General features: G+C 44.6%; 1 protein-coding gene across 1 annotated transcript in view; it reads left to right on the top strand.

The window, feature by feature from the left end:
* Positions 1-19,438, top strand: part of ACTR8 (actin related protein 8) — a 616,404-nt gene that overhangs the window by 436,139 nt on the left and 160,827 nt on the right. The window lies entirely within an intron of this gene.

The following is a 19,438-nucleotide window of genomic DNA, read 5'->3' as shown; positions in this document are numbered from 1 at the left end:
GTGGCCACCTGGCTTATCTTTGATACAAAGGCAAACACAATCCATTTCAAATACACAGCCAGAACTGCCCACTGGCTCTACTCTGGTCAAACATTGAGTCAGGGACAGCAGCGTCCTGAGAGGTGATCTGGTTCCACTCTCTAATTGAACAGATGGAAAAGTAAGAAAAAAAGGGCCTTTCCCAGATCACTAGACACTGATGTAAAGCACATGGATTTAACTAAATGTCTCAAAAAGGAATAAAGAGGCATTCCCTCTCTGCAGATGCCAGAAACGCCTTCCAACTACCAACTTACAGAATCTTGCTCTTATCAAGAATGAGATAGTAGAAATGTGGTGGGTTTTATAGCCAGATAGCCCTGAATTCAAATCCTAGTTCTATCTCCTTCTAGACTGAACAAAGAGTTAAGCTCTCTGAGCCTCAATTTACTCATCTGCTCAACCACAATATTCCACAAGCATTCAATTCGTACTCTCTTCTTCTTATTTCCTACGGTAACACCAGTGATTCCTAGCATTTTCCAGGAGTGACTGGTAGTTACTCTTGGGCCCAAGAGTATAATATCTTTTTCCCAACTTTTTTATCGTCAGGGCACTAAACCCAAAAATACTTCCACAGAAATCTGTAGAAGCTCTGAGGGTGAGGAAGTATCTCTTTGTAGAGGTGAATTAACCTTTGTATAGTAAACATTTTACTCCCAGAATGTACTTTGCTGATTCAATTATCACGGTTCCTGCTAGAACTTGGCTAGCTAAGCTGAAAATGGAGATATACTAGCTTCTCTCCAGGTCTTAAACAAGAATAATCACTTCTTCGTAGGAGGAAGTGGCTCCATTCTTGGAGGTGACCAAATTCTAGATCCTTTGCGAGCCTGTGCCTGGTAGACTACCATCTAGCAGGAGACCTCAACTCGCCGTTTGAACAGACCCTGACTCTCACTCCTCAGGCCAAAAGTGCACACCATGACTAAAGCATTAAACAAACTGTCTGACTCCATGTTTCCAGGTCCTTTCTAAGGAAACCAAGCTGTTTGCAAAGTCAAGGCCTTGACCAGTCTCAGTAGGACCAGACCAGGAAACTAGCTTTGTTTCCAACACCAATAGCCACCCCAGGGCTGTGCACAGCAGAGGCTCCCCCACCCTAGACAGCTCCCCAAACTCAGGATGGTCCTTCCCTTCCTTAACTCATCAAAACTTAACTTTGTTGCATGGCTCATTCCCTCTGATCTTTGCCAAGCTCTCAATCAGCCAACCAACTTGATAATGTGATTCAAGGCTGCCAGTGATAGCATTTCCCAAAGATCAAACATTCCTTTAAACAGAGGCCTCTTTGAGACAAACCACCTGCTTCAATCCCAGAAAAGTACATCTGAAAAGTAAGTTTGGTTGAGAAGGCATTTCTCTGTCTTGGGAATTCTATCAGTTTAGCTTTGTCTAAAAGTATGCTATATCACAAAAATTGACCTCAGGTCTTGAGGCATTCAGTGATTCCTCAAGGAACATGGCCACAGACACTGAATTCCCTCCACATTGAATTAAGCTTCTGGGCAGGGGGCATTATAATCGTAACGCATTCATCATATTTTGCATTTGCTTGCCAGGCTACACAAAAGGTCATTATAAAGTTTCTTAAATTTTGTTTGGATGTTTCTTAGAGGAGGTCTGCATTGTGTCTATCCACACTTTTGGGAACATTATGGTTTCCTCTTCATAATACCAGCTTTTTAAAAGGCGTGCCTTTATTTCCTTCTGTTTCCTTTTGCTGGCCTTCAGAGACCGAACCACAAAAGTGTGCCTGAAGTGTGGAAAGTGAAAACTGAGAAAGAAACATATTCATTCCACTTTGGGTTAGTTACTCTACGACTGACTCCTGCTTTTAAAAGGTACGTCGTGGTATTACGGGATGACAGAGATTTCTGTTCAGGATCCTGTCTGATAGGCTATAATTCAGGGCTTACTGAGAAAACAGTTAAGGGAACACTTCCTGGAGGAGCTCGCCACCCTCCCACGGGCCCTAAACCTTGATGATTTGCACCCCAAAATAGATCAGCACACATACCTCACTCCTGCCTCATTTCAGTTCCAGTCACACCTGGATCTTACTTGCATTTCATAAGCACTCAAATACTGGGGACCTTTCTTAGTAACAGACCTGCTTAAATTTCTATTAGGCAGACAAGGCACTGAGAGCTGAGGCCACTAACTCAGAGAACTGACCTCTAAATAGAAAGAGTCCTTGTTTTCATCCAGGCTAGGAGGGATGGAATCAACGTCTGTTCAACGCTCTGCCTCCCTGCACCGTGAGACAGCTCATACAGCAGAGACAGCCCTGGCTGGGGAGTCAGGAGACCTAGGACTCTGCCAAGAACAAGATGTGGTGTGACTTTCTGCAACCTACTGTCACAGCCTCAATTTCCTCTCTTGCAAAATGAGGTGGAGTGGGGAGAGTTTGGTCTAGGTCAAACTCAACCTTTCTGTTGCTGGGAGGTGGTGTGGGGGAGGTTTTCCCTTCCAAGAAACAGAAGAGAGGTTGGATCCTCTCCCTAAGAAAACATGCAGGGCCCCAAATGTCACATAAATTGACGGCTTGGGAGTATTAGCTTAATAACCCTCAAGGAAGGTATTCTTAAAACCTTCTCTAGTAAAATGACAACAAAATAGTTGATTCTTCTTTTCAAAAACCTGATGGTCATCCTTGAGTGTTTTTACTCTTACCTCTGCCCACCCCAACATCTAATCCACCTCGATTTCCCCACTGTGCTAATGACACAAGACAGATCCAAAGGCCCAGGCACCCCCATCCATGCTGCCACAGCATCTGTCACACAGACACCTCTCCCTCTGATCTCCTACAGCCCATCAGTGGATTCTCCCTGCCCCCAGAGCTGGAGAGCTACTCTGCCTGGTGGCTTTCTATGGCCCTTCATGGTGAGGCTCTGGCTTGATCTCCCACCAGATTACCACCCAGCCTCATCCTTCTGCTTTCTGTTTCTTGTATTTGCCAAACTTGTTCCTACTTCAAGGTCCCTCTGCCCCCAGAGCTTCACATGGCTTTAAGGTCTCCATTCAAAGTCCCCCTTCTGGGAGAAGCCCTCCTACAGTTACTGGCTTGCCCGTCTTCCTGCCCTGGTGTTGTCACAGCACATATCACTGACTGGAATGATCCCATTTGAATAACCTTTCCTCATTTATCTTGTGTACGTCTGTTCCCTCCTTCTTCCACTCCTGCCACCAAAATGTAAGTTCTGCCAGAGGAGGGTCCCTACCTGTCTTGTTCAATCTGTAGTCTGGCTATGGTGGCTATATACTATGTATTTGCTAAACTAATTAAATAAATTATAGTCAAGTCATTCCTTTTCTATCGTGTAATAAGACTAGTAGACTGGCTCCTGTTTTTAAAAATATTTCCATTGATTTTCATGAAGACATCAGTAGAATGCCATTAATATCGCCCCTAGGATTTATTTCTCCAGATTAAATTTCTCTTATTCCTCTAATCTTTCTCACCAGCCTTACTCTTATCCTCTTAATCACTTTCCAGGGCCTTCCCTGGAGGCTCTCCAATTTCTCCTTGTCCTCCTGAGAAGCTGAATAACCTTGTTCTTACTGGGACCCACAGTGAACCTACAGCGGGGGTGGGGCAACAATTCTGCATGGCAGAGGGCTTAACAACGGAGGTTTCCTAAGCTGGCATAGATTCAGATGCAACCACGTTCTAGCTCAATGACCTTGTGTGTGTCACTTCCTCAGCTTTGGTTTCCTCCTCTGTAAAACAGGGCTGACAAAAATATCTCAAAGAGCAGTCTGTGGGGACGCTTCCAGGAGCTTTCTCCAACAAAGCACGTCGCGTAAGGCCTGAGGCACACCAACACCTCAGTAAATTACAACTACTTACTAATAAATTAGCTAAAACTATAACCACTTTAACTAAGCTGTATGCAGGCGACGCTCTACATGGTTTCAGATGTTGTAGGTGAAAAGAAAGGGTAAGCGAGAAGAAAGATTATTTATGAAAACCCTGAATGAAGCAAAGGGGGCATGAAAGACTGTCTAAAGCCTGTTCCTGGAGTGACAGGCACGAAACAGACTTCACTAATTGTAGTGTCCACAGTGAAAGAGCCACCTGCGCGTGCAATAGAAGCAAGCGTAGGGGGCAAAAGGCTCACCTGCCTGAAGGGAAAGAACACCTCCTTTTCATTCCTGGAAGATGAGCTCACACAGGGATGTCATCCAGGGTGTCACACACCTGCCTTTTCAAATGCAGAGCACTCCTCAGCCCTGGAAGGAGTGGCAGAGGCTTGACTCCACCTCCTTCGGAGGCCCCAGGACCTGCTCAGAGATCCTTGTTAATGGAAGCCTCGTGGCCCCAGTTGGCAGAGATTCACTGAGAGATACACAAGCACCAAACTCAGAAAGACTATTTTTAGTAGGTTTATGTTTAGAGCACACACTTCCACAATGACCCAGCACGATGGGGCAATTCTGAGGGCCCACCAGAACTGATGCACTGCAAAGGCAGTGGGTGGACCTCAGGGTGCTTAGAGATCAGGATCCATCAGACCACCCGAGCAGTGGAGTAGTAAGTGGAGTAGTAAACAGAATCAATGGGATCCCTATGCTCTGACATAGAATGATGTCCAAATATGTAGACAGAAGTAAGGTGCAAAACTCTCTGTAGGGTAAGGGTCAGGGAGAACTGTGCCTCCCTCCTCTCCAGGAGGAGACCTGCAGCAAAGCCTCACATCTCCTTCCACTCCTGACTCAGCCTCCCCAGGAGAGCTGGCCATGCCCTGCACCATGTGTCTTAGAGCGCAGGGAGGTGGGGGAAGTGCACGAGGCCTCCTAGGTCTCACATTGCCTATTCTAGGCATAGCAGGGGCTCACACCATCTCTCAGTCCCTTTCCTGGGCTTCTCGTCTCCAGCAGGGAAGTAGGCAAGAGGAAGTGAGCAGACCCATGCTTTCTCCCGCAGGCCCAGCTTCTTCTCTGACATCACAGTGGGTGGGTCAGGCCAACTGTGCCCTGTGAGCCTGGCTGTCTCCAGTTCAAGGTGCCATGTGGCCATCCCCTTACCAGAGAGCTGTCAAAAACATAAAAGCTGGGTTGGTGCAATGGTTCACGCCTGTAATCCCAGCCCTCTGGGAATCTGAGGCAGGAGCATTTCTTGAGGCCAGGAATTCAAGACCACCCTGGGCAACATAGAAAGACCCCGGTCTCTACAAAAGATAAAATGGATTAGCTGGATGCAATGGTTCATGCCCATAATCCCAGCACTTTAGGAGGTCAGTGCAGGAGGACTGTTTGAGCCCAGGAGTTTGAGGTTGCAGTGAGCTCTTATGGTGCAACTGCACTCCAGCCTGGGCAACAGAGTGAGACCCTGTCTCTAAAAGGCATAAAATTTAAAAGGATGAGTAGGGGTGTGGCGAACAGATCCCAAGAATGATGTTCAATTGCCCTGGCCCATTCGTGTGTAATTTCCTCCGCTGACTGTGGGCTGGCCTAGTGACTTGCTTTTAACCTACAGAACACGGCAAAGTGGTAGGATAGCACAGTGTGATTGGTTCCTTCAGACAGAGTTTGCATCTCGCTGGCACACTCTGAACCTAGCTGGCTGGGAGAAAGCAAGTTACTGTGTGCAGAGCTGCCCTATGAAGTTGCCCACATAATATGAAATGGAGGGCGGCCTCTAGCTGACAGTCATAAGGAACGGAGGTCTCCAGTCTAAGAGCCCACAAGAAACCAAATCCCACCAACAACTGTGCGAAGTGAATCCTTCCTCAATGGGGTCTCAGATGAGTCTCCAGCCTTGGGTGATTCCTTGATTACTGACCTGTGAAATACCCTGAGGCAAAGGATGCAGCTCAGTGGTGTCTGACCCCTGTAAGATAATAGATGTGTATGAGTTTGTCAGTAAGTTCATGGTAATTTGTTACATAGCAATAGGCAACAAACAAGAGAGCATTACTTGCCATTACTTTCAATGGCAAAAACTGCAATTACTTTTGCACCAGCCTAATAAAATGAGAGTTCGTATAGCACGGTGGTTAAGAGCCCAGGCTTAGAGCCTGACTGCTTGGATTCAAATCCTGCCTCCCCCTTCAACCTCTTTGTGTTTAAGTTTCCTTATCCTTAGATGGAGTGTGGTACTCGTCCCACGCCACGGCCTGATGGTAAGGATAAAAAAAAGTTAATTCTGCTAGAGTGCTTCGAACAACGTGTGGCCCCTCGTCAGAGCCCAGGAAAGTGGTTCATGCCTGTGTGTGTTCACTCCTTGCTCTCACTCCTAAACTATCGAGAGCTATTTTCTCTAAGGAGGATTATTGTGGCAATTTTCACATTCTAAGACACACATTTTATGCTCTTTTTTTTTTTTTTTTGTAGCAGTGAGCTTTTTTATTATTTTATATGTGGAAAAAATGATAAAGTTCTTTTAAAAATTCATATTAACTTCCTGTTAGACCCTTATAAGGATGAAATCTCTCCCAAGTTCCTATAAAAAAACAAAATTCCATGCAAGCCAGCTTAAACAAAATGGGGATGGCCTTGCAGGGTGGACTCTGAGGTATGGCACAAAATAGAAAGTTAGGAAATGTTCAGGGGTCTTGGAGGAAGCTGGGCCCAGGGACTGAGAGCGTGGCTGGATCCAGGTGGACATGGCCTTTGGCTCTCTCTTTGGCCACATGGTCTCTTTTTGCACCTCTCCTTTAGGTTTCTCTGAGCCCATGGTAGAAGGTGGCAACCCACACTGTTTAGAATGACCAGACGTCCAGCAGAAACTGATCAACTCCTCCATGTCCCAACTCCAAATTCCTTGAGGAAAGAATCTGATGGGTCAGATGAACACTCCTGGTCCCACTGCAATCACTGTGGGTAGGGCATAGGGTTTTCTAATACAAACTGAACTGCTGTGACTACACAGGCAGTAGCAGTATAGAAAGAGGAGAGGAAAGGGAATGGCCAGTGTCTGTTCCAAGTCCTGTCCTTCTTTTTATGAAGTGACAGTAGGAAATTAAGAATTTTGTCCAATAAGCTTTCAGAGACTTTAGAAGAGAGATCATATTTGCCATGAACACTAGAACCCATGAGAAATTTCTCATTTGGAGAGAAACTGAGCAATTTCTTTTAATCAGCTGGATTCACCCTTCTCTCCCTGATACCCTGATCCACACGGGGTTGCTGCTATCCTACTGGGCACGAAACATCATGGGTGTAAGAGGAGGTTCTGCCTAGCTGATACTCTGTCTCAGTGTGGCAAGCCTAAGCACATTCATGGGACCCCTGAAATCGGTACTTAATATACCAGTTAGTGGGCCATATGCATGTCACCCATAACCTACCTCAGGGAAGAATGTGTACCTCCTCACTCTGTCCTTGTAAAAATCACAGTTATAAACAAAATACAGTAGAGGCCCAAGTCCGCAGCAAACTCTGCATCTCATACAATGATGCTAAAGATAAAAAATACTGTTCAACTTGAAATTACACCTCACTTATAATGAGATAAGTACTACTATAATGAGATAGTAGAAACTTATCTCAATTAGCATAATTATCTAATGAACATTCAAAGAGGAAAAACTAATTACTAGAATCATGGGCTCTCCTGGTTGGAAGGAAACTCACAGGTCAGTAAAAGCCTGTTCTCTCCCCTGTCTCTCCTACTCCCCAGCAGGTACAGGAATTCCTTTTACAACGTCCCTGCCAGGTGGGTGCTAATTCTGCTTCACATCTCCATTTCTGGATAGCTATGGTTATCGGGAAATCTTGACTATAGTGGAACCAAAAATTGGCTTCCTTGTAACCTACCAATTGGCACATTTGCCCAAATTTTGCTTCTGAAACATCATAAACAAACCTTCTGCTTACCTCCAGACATCTTGTTTTATGAGCTAATCAGATTTTTATCACCTAACCACTGCTAGTTGAGCTCTCTGTAAATTGTAATAAATCATGTTTTAGCCAATGACAGTTCACCAGAGCTGCGGATGTCTAGCCTTCCACTCTAAGATTCATGCGACATTTCAAGACCCTACCTCAGCCCCACCTTTCTGACCTCTCTCCTCAATTCAATCCCTGTTTGCCAAATGTGGTGAAGAAAACTCAACACAAGCCCCTAGTGAAAGCTACCACAACAGAGCTCTAACACCACCCCAAATTTCACATTCTTGGCAGCCACCTCCCACCTCAAGGCTGTAGTTTACCTCACTGCCTGAATCTCTCTCCCAGACTCAGTCTGAGGCCCTTACCTGCCATCCTTGTGCAACTTGTTGTCTGGACCCAAGGGCTGGACTTTGTATTTCTCTGTTAGGCTCAAGGTTGCTTGACTTGACCTGGCTTTGCAGACTGTTGGCATTGCTCTGGCTCACTCTTCTCTCATCCAGTCTATTAGCTCTACTTCTGCCTCATGGTGGCCTGGAAATGTGATCAGTATGCCATCCATGTGCTCACCCACACAGCTAAAAAAAAATAATAAATAAAATTTAAAAATGTTAAAAACTGAATAAGACAGCAGCCAGAGATGAAACGCAACACAATACTAGCAGTTGGCCTGACAATGATAACAGCCCTACCAGTGTCTCCAAAAATACACCACTTGACACATTTGGATTGAAGTTTTTCTGGTATTAATGCCAGCAGAAGATGAAGGCAAGATTCATCCCACAGGAGCTAAAATGCTGAGGACAGAATGGTGAAGGGAGGTCAACACATCCCATGGGTCATTATTATAGCTATTATCAGTCTCTCCATTCTGGGTATCCTATAACTGCAGCTTGTCAGGTCATGTGCAGCAACACATAAGTTGAAAAGAACTCCTGGAGATTTAAGAGCCTTGCTCTGAAAAGGCTGCACTTTAATAGAATAAAGGTATTTGTTCCATAACAATAGAATATGCTCATGATTTATAAAGCAAAACAAAGATGTATGGCCTGCCATGCTAATAATATATATTTTTATTCTAAACACAATAAGCAGATCCAAAGGAAAGAGAACTCCTGGATGAAAGCAGGTATCTGTGATATCAAAAATGTAGGGGACAAAGACAGAGAAAAAAAATAACCAAGGAAAAGAAAAATAAATGCCAGAAAAGTAACCAGAATAACTGCTTTGCATTTCCCAAAATCTGGATTTTGATCTTACCTACCATTTCCAGTTCATCTCCAACATTCACCACTCTTCCACACTGGCACTATTACCACCACTACCAACCACTCTATTGCTACTACTCCCACCACCAAAAATTCTATCTGTGCCACTACTACCACCAAGTACCCCACTGTCATGCACGTCCGTGTGAAGAGACCACCAAACAGGCTTTGTGTGAGCAATAAAGCTTTTTAATCACCTGGGTGCAGGCGGGCTGAGTCCGAAAAGAGAGTCAGCGAAGGGAGATAAGGGTGGGGCCGTTTTATAGGATTTGGGTAGGTAAAGGAAAATTACAGTCAAAGGGGGTTTGTTCTCTGGCGGGCAGGAGTGGGAGTCACAAGGTGCTCAGTCGGGGAGCTTTTTGAGCCGGGATGAGCCAGGAAAAGGAATTTCACAAGGTAATGTCATCCCTTAAGGCAAGGACCGGCCATTTTCACTTCTTTTGTGGTGGAATGTCATCAGTTAAGGCGAGGCAGGGCATTTTCACTTCTTTTATGATTCTTCAGTTACTTCAGGCCATCTGGGCGTATATATATATCTATACGTGCAAGTCACAGGGGATGCGATGGCTTGGCTTGGGCTCAGAGGCCTGACACCCACCACTGCCACAATCACCACCATTAATACCATGACTACAAAAGACTACAATTACTATGTTATAGCCACTACTGCCAACAACATCATCACCACCAACCATATCACCATCACCAACCACACATCAACAATATCACTATTACCAATAATAACACCATCATTATTACCACTGCTGTCAACAACACCACCACTCCACTGAACCACCAACCCCACAACAAAACTTATCTTCTCTGAGCATTGCTCCAGTTATCTAGAGGAAAGGAGACCTGGGCTATAGTTCTGACTCTACTAATTAGCTGGTGACTTTGGGCAAGTCACTTTACTTCTTTGTATCTCAGATCAATAAACAAGTTGAATGACTGGAAGAATTAATATTATATTACATCTGCTCTTAAGGTCAACCAAAAATATAAAAAGTCAAAAGAAATACAAAAAGTACTGTAGGGGTAAGTCAGTCTAAGCATTTGGTCTCCACCTCCAGGACACACAGCTGCAGCTGAGCTGGAACATTCATTTCTCCATGTCTCTTTATTCCTCTAGGATCAGAGTTTCTCTCTCTCTGTGTGTGTGTATGCGTCTGTGTGTGTGTTTGTGTGTGTGTATGTTTCTTAGAGATAGGGTCTCACTCTGTTGTCTAGGCTGGAGTGCAGTGGTGCAATCATAGCTCACTGCAGTCTTGAACTCCCAGGCTCAGGAGATGCTCCCACCTCAGCCTCCCAAGTAGCTGGGACTACAGACATACACCATCACGCCCAGCTAATTTTTAAATTATTTTTCTGTAGAGACAGGGACTCACTATGTTGCTCAGGCTGGTCTTGAACTCCTGGCCTCAAGCAATCTTCCTGCCATGGCTTTCCAAAGTGCTGGGATTACAGACACAAGCCACTGTGCCCAGCCTAGGATCAGAGCTCTTAATCAGAAACCATGAAGTCCTCTAAAACTGTAGGCAGAAAAGGGTGTGTCTCAGCAAAGAACACTCATAACTTTTAGTATGTTCTCAAAGGGGTCCCTTTCCCTAAAAACATTAAGAGTCACTTTTCAGTGCTAACCTTATTATTAAAAGACCTGGAAGTCAGAAGGAAAAGTCAGAACGGGAGAAAGAAGTTTGATTTTTGAGTGAATAGTCTGAGGTTACAGGGCCATCTAGGTCAAAGATAGATGTCCTAGGGGGGAGGTTCCAAGATGGCCAAATAGGAACAGCTCCAGTCTGCAGCTCCCAGCATGAGCGATGCAGAAGATGGCTGATTTCTGCATTTCCAACTGAAGTACCTGGTTCATCTCACTGGGGCTTGTCAGACAGTGGGTGCAGCCCATGGAGCAGGGTGGGGCATCAATTCACCTGGGAAAGCACAAGGGGTCCGGGAATTCCCTTTCCTAGCAAAGGGAAGCTGTGACAGACGCTACCTGGAAAATCGGGACACTCCCACCCTAATACTGTGCTTTTCCAACAGCCTTAGCAAACGGCAAACCAGGAGATTATATCCTGTGCCTGGCTTGGGGGGTCCCACGCCCACAGAGCCTCGCTCACTGCTAGCACAGCAGTCTGAGATCAAACTGCAAGGCAGCAGTGAGGCTGGGGGAGGGGCACCCGCCATTCAACAGAAAATTCAACAGCCCTTCATGCTAAAAACTCTCAATAAACTAGGTATTGATGGGACGTATCTCAAAATAATAAGAACTATTTATGACAAACCCACAGCTAATACCATACTGAATGGGCAAAAACTGGAAGCATTCCCTTTGAAAACTGGCACAAGACAGGGATGCCCTCTCTCACCACTCCTATTCAACATAGTGTTGGAAGTTCTGGCCAGGGCAATCAGACAGGAGAAAGAAATAAAGGGTATTCAATTAGGGAAAGAGGAAGTCAAATTGTCCCTGTTTGCAGATGACATGATTGAATATTTAGAAAACCCCATCGTCTCAGCCTCAAATCTCCTTAAGCTGATAAGCAACTTCAGCAAAGTCTCAGGATACAAAATCAGTGTGCAAAAATCACAAGCATTCCTATACACCAATACCAGACAAACAGACAGCCAAATCATGAGTGAACTCCCATTCACAATTGCTTCAAAGAGAATAAAATACCTAGGAATCCAACTTATAAGGGATGCGAAGGACCTCTTCAAGGAGAACTACTAACCACTGTTCAACGAAATAAAAGAGGACACAAACAAATGGAAGAACATTCCATGCCCACGGATAGGAAGAATCAATACTGTGAAAACGGCCATACTGCCCAAGGTAATTTACAGATTCAATGCCATCCCCATCAAGCTACCAATGACTTTCTTCACATAATTGGGAAAAACTACTTTAAAGTTCATATGGAACCAAAAAACAGCCTGCATTGCCAAGAAAATCCCAAGCCAAAAGAACAAAGCTGGAGGAATCACACTACCTGACTTCAAACTATACTACAAGGCTACAGTAACCAAAACAGCATGGTACTGGTACCAAAACAGAGTTATAGACCAATGGAACAGAATAGAGCCCTTGGAAATAAAACCACACATCTACAACTGTCTGATCTTTGACAAACCTGACAAACACAAGAAATGGGGAAAGGATTCCCTATTTAATAACTGGTTCTGGGAAAACTGGCTAGCCATATATAGAAAGCTGAAACTGGACACCTTCGTTACACCTTATACAAAAATTGAGTTCGAGAGGGATCAAAGACTTAAATGTTAGACCTAAAACCATAAAAACCCTAGAAGAAAACCTAGGCTATACCATTCAGGCCATAGGCATGGGCAAGGACTTCATAACTAAAACACCAAAAGCAATGATTGCAACAAAAGCCAAAATTGACAAATGGGATCTAATTAAACTAAAGAGCTTCTGCACAGCAAAAGAAACTACCATCAGAGTGAACAGGCAACCTACAGAATGGGAAAAAAATTTTACAATCTACCCATCTGACAAAGGGCTAATATCCAGAATCTAGAAAGAACTTAAACAAATTTACAAGAAAAAATCAAACAACCACATCAAAAAGTGGGCGAAGGATATGAACAGATACTTCTCAAAAGAAGACATTTATGCAGCCAACAGACACATGAAAACATGCTCATCATCACTGGCCATCAGAGAAATGCAAATCAAAACCACAACGAGATACCATCTCATGCCAGTTAGAATGGTGATCATTAAAAACGCAGGAAACAGCAGGTGCTGCAGAGGATGTAGAGAAATAGGAACACTTTTACACTGTTGGTGGGACTGTAAACTAGTTCAACCATTGTGGAAGACAGTGTGGCGATTCCTCAAGGATCTAGAACTAGAAATATCCATTTGACCCAGCCATCCCATTACTGGGCATATACCCAAAGGATTATAAATCATGCTGCTATAAAGACAGATGCACACGTATGTTTATTGTGGCACTATTCACAATAGCAAAGACTTGGAACTAACCCAAATGTCCATCAGTGACAGACTGGATTAAGAAAATGTGGCACATATACACTGTGGGATACTATGCAGCCATAAAAAAGGATGAATTCATGTTCTTTGTAGGGACATGGATGAAGCTGGAAACCATCATTCTGAACAAACTATCGCAAGGAGAGAAAACCAAACATCACATGTTCTCACTCATAGGTGGGAATTGAACAATGAGAACACTTGGACACAGGGTGGGGAACATCACACACTGGGGCCTGTCAGGGGGTGGGTGGAGAGGGGAGGGATAGCATTAGGAGATATACCTAATGTAAATGACAAGTTAACAGTGCAGCACACCAACATGGCACATGTATACATATGTAACAAACCTGCACATTGTGCACCTGTACCTTACAACTTAAAGTATAATAATAAAAAATAAAATAAAATAAAAATAATAAAAAAGATAGATGTCTTGAGTTAGGTATCTTCTGACTCAAAGATAGTCAGAAAGCTTCATTTCCTTCATGGCACTCACTTGGTATTTTGAAGTTGTTTTTCATTTACTTGTTTAATGTCTGTCTTCCCCAACTAGCATGAAGCTCCCTGAAGATGAGGCCTATTTTTGAGTGTTTTTTGTTTGTTTGTTTGTTTTTTGAGACTAAGTCTCGCTCTGTCGCCAGGCTGGAGTGGCACCATCTCAGCTCACTGCAACCTCTGCCTCCCGGGTTGAAGAGATTCTCCTGCCTCAGCCTCCGAGTAGCTGGGACTACAGGCGCATGCCACAACTCCCAGCTAATTTTTATATTTTTAGTAGAGACTGGGGTTTCACCATGTTAGCCAGGATGATCTCAATCTCTTGACCTTGTGATCCGCCTGCCTCGGCCTCCCAAAATGCTGGGATGACAGGCGTGAGCCACCATGCCCAGCCGTTTTTGAGTGTTTTTTTCACCCCTGTGTGTCACCAGGCCCTTGCACAGTTACTCACAGAAGAAAAAGGAAGATCTTAATATGAATTAACATCAACATTATGTGTAATGCTCAGGGTCTTGGTGTTAATTTTTGACACTGCTTGAATCTAAAATCAAAATAAATGTTTATTAGTCTCAGATACAACTAGAAACACATTTTTAAATGATGAGAAAATTGAGTGTAGGCAGGCATTTCAGTAAACTGGCCTTTCCAGCAGCAGGGACACAGTGGGTGAAGCCTGGCACTGAGGTACTTGCCCAGGGAACACCCCAGATCTAGCTGCTCCTCTTGGGCAAGGGCTCTTGCTGCATGGATGGGCTACTTCTCCTGCTTTCATTCTCTCAACCACAAGACAGGGAGCCGGACTTGGTGCGACTCTAGCTTGGTGTCTGAGAACCTGGCCACACCAGCCAAACACCTTGGATAAGCCACCATCCTTCGTGGCCTTGGCATCCTGCTCTGCCGATAGGGAGCTGATGAACTCTCTGAGGTCTTTTGCCCCAAAGGAAGGCCAAACTAGCTGCCAACTACCCCTCCTCTCTCCATTGGGCACCAATGTCAAGGTCTAACCTAGTGGACTTAACTGCTTGTATCACAGAAGTCAAGTGAAAAAGTCAAATTTTGCCTCAAGCAGTGGCCTTCCTTATTCAGGCCCCGACATGCACTCTGAGGGGGAAAAATTCCTTCTACACAATGTTGGTGAAGGCTTCAGTGCCACTCTCATTGGACACTGATGACTTCACATAGTCTTTACCTAAACTACTCATTCTATTTGAACTAAAATGTTAATGGGCCTAGGTTTCTAGAAGACCTGAGTCATTGGTGGACTGTCAGAGAGAGGAAACCACCCACCTTCCTGGCTCCCACGGAAGCGGGATTCAGCCAGCAGGGAGAGGCAGCTTCCAGCCTGCTGCCCAGGTTCACTGCCGAAGGTGGGTTAGCCAACTTCACCTCCCCCAACAGCCAGTGACTCTTTATTGGGACTTCCGGACCAAGGAACCACCTCTCACCATTTCACACGGCAACTCGGATTCTATGTCTGCTGAAATGATCATCTCCTTCGAGCTGCTCTCATCCCTCTGTCTTTTCTCTCCATTAACCTGATTTCCTACCAGGCTTTTCTCAGTCATGTGGGAGGATGCAGAATTTAATCCTTATTCATTGTTCCTTGAGGACTTACCACATGACAGACACTGTTCTGAGCATTCTGCATGTATTAAGCCCATTTAACATGAGATGGGTAGGGATCGTTATTACGCCTATTTGTGTTTGAGGAAACTGAGGCCCGACAAGGTCGGGGAGTCAATCGTCTGTGCTCTATAAACACAGCAAACAGCCCTGAAGGAGTCTCCCTACTCTTGAGAAGCTGACGTTTTTAGGGTGGGGAGACAGAAAGTGAACAAGAAAACAAATGAGGTAATTTCAGGAATAAATTAGAAGGACGTATATGAAGGAGACTGGCCCAGTCTCGTTCTAGGTCACATAGTAGCTACTAAGTGGGGGCACTGGGCCCGGAAGCCAGGCTATCTGATGCCAACGGCAACCTAACATTGTACCCCACATCATTCTTCTTAAAGGGGCTTATCTGGCATTTCCTATGTGGTTCCTTTGAGGGAATTAAAATGAATTACTACATATAGAACAATGTAGCAAAGAACAATGTATTTAAAAGTTTCTTTTAAAAAATTCAACAAATAATAATAACCAGATGAAGGAAAATTCTCTTCTCTAGATTATTTGCTTCAGATCCACACTTCAGATGAAAATGGCCGAAAAGTAGGCAGAGATGGAGGAAGACTAACGGAAAGCGCCGAGCTGTGACTTGACGCCCATTCCAAGGGCAGTGTGGCTCATGTGAGACCAAAAGAAGAGTAGGAATGAACACGTGGGTCCTGTGAGCAGCGGGTGACTTTGCTAAGCTTGGTGCTCTTAGAAGACCAGCCACTTTTGTCCCTGCAGCCCGGGAAGTAACGGTGGCTCCGTCGCGTCTGGGAAGATCTCCGTTGCCAGGGCTTCCTGGACCCGCCCCCGCACAGCTTTCCAGCAGTCCCGGTTCCTCCTGAGGCTCCAGAAGGCGAAACTGGACAGGAGGCCACTTTTCTTCTCAGCCTAGAACTCAAGAGACCTGAAAGGATGGACGACTGGCCATAAGAGATGTTTCACAGAGCAGCTGAATGAACAACACGGTCAATTCTGATCAACTTTCCAGTGCTATCTGGGGTGTGTGGGTGTGTACATCACATTATATAATCTGGAATGCTGAGTACATTTAATATATCTGCATATAATACACGTTACTATATAGAGAGAGAGATAGATCCAGCCGGACGTGGTGGCTTACGCCTGTAATCCCAGCAGTTTGGGAGGCCGAGTCGGGCGGATCACGAGGTCAGAAGTTCGAGACCATCCTGACCAACATGGTGAAATCCCATCTCTACTAAAAATACAAAAATTAGCCAGGCTTGGTGGTGCGCGCCTGTAATCCCAGCTACTCAGGAGGCTGAGGCAGGAGAATCGCTTGAGCCTGGGAGGTGGGGGTTGCAGTTAGCCAAGATCACGCCACTGCACTCCAGCCTGGGCGACAGAGTGAGACTCCATCTCAAAACAAACAACGACAACAAAAAAATCCATACTTCCTTAAGATACAATCCTCCTAGGTTTGTAACTCCTAGGTTTCTGGTTCAAAGATCATAGGAAAAAAATGCCCTTTAAAAAAAAAGAAAAAGTTATCCAAAAGACATTCTTTTCACTAACTGTTCAATTATTCTCCATAGAGATTATACCAATGCAAACTTCTGCCAGCGCTACTGACAACACTATTAATCATTGATATACATCTTAGACAATTTGGTAGGAGAGAAATGGCATCTTGTTGTTGCCTTAATTTGCACTTCTTTGATTATTAATAGAGTTTTTAAAAATCCATATTTTACGTAATGTTTTTCTGACTTTAACAGAGGATTTGTAAACTCGGTGAGGAGAGCATTTGAAGAAGGGTTAAGCACCCCAGTTTTCTAACTGAATTAGTACACCATTAAAATGAGCTCTGCACAACATGTCGGCAAATAGGCCTCTGTCTGAGAGACAAAGAAGGGTGTATATGGCTTCTTTTCTAAATCAGAGAGCTGAAAACCCAAGCAGAGCCATGTCCTAGGAGTAGGCACTGACTCCCACAGTCACCCGCCCGTCCTGTCAAGCAGCTTTTCCCAGCTAACCTGAGTTCCCATCATAATTCTTTAAAGCACTGAAAAGTTTTTGAAAAGACACAAGAAATATTTTTCCAGTTTTTTCTATGACTAATTTAAGTTGTAGTAACACAATAATACTTTTCACTTGAATAGTCTCTAAGATACATTTTGAAAACAGCAGTAGCCACCTTGAGACATATATTTATTGTGAGTTTTCAGCACTATACCAGTAGGGGTAAAAAGAAAAATTCTAAAATAACTACTTATAAAGCTTAAATGAATTTAATTAGACTGCTAAAAATGAAAAAAAAATGCTAAATTATAACCACCCTAGACATGATTAATTACATTTACATTATGCAGAAAGCACAGGAATGGAACCACCCCACGGCTTTTTCTTCCCAGATTCAGAGGTATATACTGTTGCCAGCAAGACAGCTCCTGGGGGAGGCAGACCTAGGCCCAGTGTCTGCAGTCAAAACAGTGAGGGTTTGAACAGAAAGGGTCTCTGCCTGCCTCCACAGACTCCGGATCACCAAGCCACCTCTGCAACTTGGGCCCATTTCCTGAAATCCCTTCCTGCCTCTTCCCCAGTGAGAATCCATGGAGCCCCTCCATGCCGGATCCAGCCATCCATCATCCCTTGTCCCAGCCCCCCGGGGCCTAGGACACATCATCATTTTTTTGGTTTTTTGCTTTTTTGTTTTTTTGAGAGAGCTTCTTGCCCTGTTGCCCAGGCTAGAGTGCAGTGGCACCATCATGGCTTGCTGCAGCCTCGACCTCCTGAATTCAACCGATCCTACTACCACAGCCTCCCAAGTAGCTGGGACTATAGGCACATGTCACCACACCCAGCTAATTTTTTTTTTTTTTTTTAGAGATGGGGTCTCACTATGTTGCCCAAGCTGATCTCAAACTCCTGGGCTCAAGCAATCTTCCTGCCTTGGCCTCCCAAAGTGCTGGGATTACAGGTGTGAGCCACCATTCCCAGCCTACAGCACAGTTTGTGATCTGTCTTGCCAATTGTCATTACAGTAGGTGCCCAGGAAACAAGTGCAGAATGAACGATTAGAGACTGGCAAAGTGAGCACTCCCCATGGGAGACTAAGAAGGACAGATAAGTCAAGTGGTCCATGGCACATTAAGTGGAAAAAACTAGGTATCAAACAGTGTATAGAGAGGACAATCTCATTTTAATTTTATCAAATGGTGTGTACATGAAAAGAAAAAAATCCTGGAAAGATGTCAGCATTCAAAGGTGGGAAGCACTGGGTAGATAGAGACAAGACACTAAGAGAGAGGTTCTCTCTCCTCCTAGGCTTCTTTCCTTTATCAGGGAAGTAAACATTGTGCCAGAAACTCCCTGGCAGCCTTTTCCTGAACTGTCATAAGGGCTGTGGCTGAAGGTAAACTGGGAAAATGAGGGCCTAGGTTTTTCGGTCTCTATCATGGCAGGTGAGGACAGAAGGAAGGAGCTGGGAATAATTAACAGTGTTTGCCCCATATCGTCTCAATCGTGTCTTCAGCAAATATTTACTGAGTATATGCTATATGCCAGGCCCTATTCTGAGTAAAGTGATATAGCAGTGATGAAGACAGAAAATCCTGGATCTCATAGTGTTACATTCTAGATATGTCTATTCATGTCTACTGGAGGTAGCTGCACAATACATGTTATAAAATAGTAAATCATATGGTATACCAGGCAACAAGGAGGGCTATGGGTAAAGCAATACAGGCGCAATGTGGTCAGGAATGCCTGGTGGAGCCAGGATTGTAACTCTAAATAGAGTGGCAGGGGAAGGCCCATGAGGGGGTGACTTGTCAGGCAGAAGGGAGCCGGCAGGAGGGTGTCTAAGGAAGGAGCTTCTCCAGCAGTGGAAGCAGGCAGGGCAAAAGCCCAGTAACGGGAATGTGCCTGGCGCACCTATGGCACAGTGGGGAAGCCATTGTGGCTAGGGCAGATGTGCATATGGTCAGGGATGGAACTGGAGGCCAGATGGCCTGGGGCCTGTTAGGGCATCATGAGGATTTGAATCTCACTCTAAGAAAATTGAGGAGCCACTGGAGGGTTGAAAACAAAAGAATGACAGGATTTAACTTCTATTTTTTAAGTAGCTTTATTGAGATATAATTAACCTACCACACAA

This window comes from Macaca thibetana, chromosome 2 (genome assembly GCF_024542745.1).
Source record: "Macaca thibetana thibetana isolate TM-01 chromosome 2, ASM2454274v1, whole genome shotgun sequence".
Classification (NCBI taxonomy): domain Eukaryota; kingdom Metazoa; phylum Chordata; class Mammalia; order Primates; family Cercopithecidae; genus Macaca; species Macaca thibetana.
The sequence above is the reverse complement of the archived record's forward strand: the minus strand, read 5'-3'. Positions and strand labels throughout refer to the sequence as shown.